The sequence below is a fragment of the Aegilops tauschii genome, chromosome 3 (assembly GCF_002575655.3).
Source record: "Aegilops tauschii subsp. strangulata cultivar AL8/78 chromosome 3, Aet v6.0, whole genome shotgun sequence".
Taxonomy (NCBI): domain Eukaryota; kingdom Viridiplantae; phylum Streptophyta; class Magnoliopsida; order Poales; family Poaceae; genus Aegilops; species Aegilops tauschii.
The window spans coordinates 56,883,236-56,886,016 of NC_053037.3; the positions used below are offsets into that span (position 1 = coordinate 56,883,236).

Genomic DNA, 2,781 nt, shown 5'->3' on the forward strand with positions numbered 1-2,781 from the left:
AACCGTATAATGGACCGTAGATGAATCCCAAATACAAGTTTGGTGACTGTATTCCGGGTATTTGTAACCACAGGGACTAAAGTGGGCACCAGCGCAAGTAATAGGTCTTGTAGTGAACTGGGCCAGAGAACCAGCCCAACTAATAACCTTGCTAAGAAAATAATGAAAAGGAGAAAGCCACAATCGAAGATAGGGCAGTCCATATATATCCCAGACCCCTCCATATATTATCCCAGACCCCCTACAAAAAAAAAAGAATCCCAGACTTCTGCCTGTTAAAAAGCCTTCCGGTCCAATCCCGTCGCAACTCGCCCTCTGATCTCCCCCTTCTCTCGTCGACGCGGCGAGTCTGCTTTGCGCCCATCCGAGGCGGAGGCCAACAGATCAAGGTATGCTCCCCCTCCCTAGCCTCTTCTAGCAGATGTACGCTCGCATCTCTTCTTCCATTCTCCTTCCCTGTGCAACTCGCCGATATGATGGCGCTCAGGTCGCGTCGACTCCGCGATAGGTGTCGATTCGGCAAAAAAAAAAAGGTGTCTTTTTCTCGCCTACCGCTCTATACGAACGGCAGTGATACTCTAGTCGCCGGAGAGGGTGGCTGCTGTTTAGGTTAGGGTTCTGGTATGGAGCACAGTCGGGCTTAGGGATTTTTTTGGATCGCAGGATGTAGAAACGTGTGAATAAGATAAACACGGGATTTCACGGGTTTGCTAGTGCAAAACAGAGGATTGCTGGTCACAGGAAAACTGCAAGATGATTGGAAAAAAAAAGAGGCTCTGTTCTTATTCCTAAAAAGAGGTTGGAGTGTTTGGTCAAATTCCTGTGGAATTGAGGCATAGGAATCCAATCCATATGAATTTAGATAGCACCTGCCCTTTGAAGCAGAGTTAAACCATAGGGAAAAGTAAAGGATTGGAATCCCACAGAAATCCTATGAAATTCCTACAATCGCGCAGGGGTGAGCTGTAGACGTTTTAGTTGGGTGGAGGCCGCCGGGAAGGTGGGTATGTTGTTGAAGTATATGACGGGGCTAACTCACCTAATAATTAAGACATGCATATAGCTGAGTCTGCTGCTGCCGTGGCTGATGCTCTGGCCACTCTGACAATGTAAGCTGCCGTGGTCTGTTGTATGTACCTGATTTCGTTCCGTCTAGTTTAGTTCAGATCATGACTGACCCTCCCACATTAAAAGCTTACTTTGGTTATATTCATGGTTGATATGTTCAGAATGGTACTGGTTTCAGGCTTTTCATGAAAACCACTTGAACTGAGAACAAGTTGCAATCTATTGGATCACACAGTTTTGGGCTTAATTTGATACTCTGCGGGAACCATGTGGTCCATACTGTGTTGACGAGGGCTAAGCTAATGCTATCTGATACACTATAGCTGGCTTCATTTTAATAGGACCAGCTATTTCTCTTATATTTTGTGGTTGGGCGTGAACCTGCAGAGAATTTGTAGAATTATGTATACTCAGTCCTAGTATTTTTGTTCGGTGATGGATCGCTCCTTTTAGAGAACCATAGAGATAATTTACAGTTTTTGTATCAATAAGATTCCATGTATGTACAATATTTCTATATGTCAAAACTATGTTTTCTTTTTCAGGATACACTACAGCATACTTTGAAGAGTTGTCCTGTGCCAAATCAAGAAAGAAGGCACCTTTTGCCTGGAATCATGGCACCATCAGCATCCACTGGTCAGAAAGTCAACCTGAAGGGGTACAAGACCCTACCCCATGCTATTCAGCTGGTAACGATGATGTCGGGGACGTCTTCAGCTTCAACATTGACGATTGGGGACCAGAACAAGAAGTTCAAGGTGAGCCGTGCTTTGACGTGGATGGTGGTTATCTGCATACCGGCTACTTTCATTGCCATCACAGCAGGTTCGGCCTACAGGATGTATAACAAACCCATCTGGGCCGCCGGCTTCCCATCGAGGCTGCCAGTTGTCTTGATGTTGGGAGCCTACCTGGCAGTGGTGAACCTGGCGCTGGGGTACTTGACCCTCTACTTGCCACAGGCACCCTTCGCTGTGTGGAAAGCTCTGGATGATGTTGGTCTCAGGTTGATTGGCCTTGCTGTTATCTTAATCTCTGGCCCTGTTTTGTTGTCTGCCCAGGCGTGGCTGCACATCATCTGGGCTTGCCTTCTTGCCGTCCTCATTGCTGCCATCCTTGCCTTCTGTGTCTGTCTTGCTCGGACGTACCGCAAGTAGCCTCTTGCTACCATGGCTTAGATGCCGCCTTTTAGGCCCGTACGCGCAGTACGGGCCTGTCCTCGTAAACTAGCTAGCGGCTTAGATGCCGCCTTAGACCCGTACGGGCAGTAGCGGCTTAGATGCCTTCTTAGACCCGTATATGGGGCAGTACGGGTCTGTCTTTGTGAACTATACTAGCTGTCGTTTGCTAGTAGGATAATAATGTCGTCTCTTCAAGGTGAAGTCGCTCTGTAAACAGTCTGCTGCTCTTGTGTTATATTAATTATTATTATTGTCTTTTTTGTTACCTTTAGCAAAAAAAAAAAAAACTGTGTGCAATTGTGACTCTGTTTAAAAGTAAGACGTTTTTGCCAGTTCAAGTTACATTTAGAATTTTGAAACAGAGGGCCCAGTGCCATTACGACAAAACGTCCGCTGTTGTGTTCATTTGTCATAGTGGGAAGTAGTCTATACTAGAAGTGTCAGCGCGCTTCGCCACTCCGCGAGGGTCCAACATTGCATGTTCTTTTTTTGAACATTTTGAGGCCTTTTTTACTATATGATTAGTTCC

The 2,781-nt window shown here is 46.1% G+C and overlaps 1 long non-coding RNA gene across 1 annotated transcript; it reads left to right on the top strand.

Moving 5' to 3' along the window:
- Positions 1-245: 245 nt before the first annotated feature.
- Positions 246-2,512, top strand: LOC109777488 (uncharacterized). The gene is made up of 2 exons (XR_012204235.1): positions 246-389; positions 1,614-2,512. It is a non-coding gene; the product is annotated as an uncharacterized lncRNA (long non-coding RNA).
- Positions 2,513-2,781: the final 269 nt, after the last annotated feature.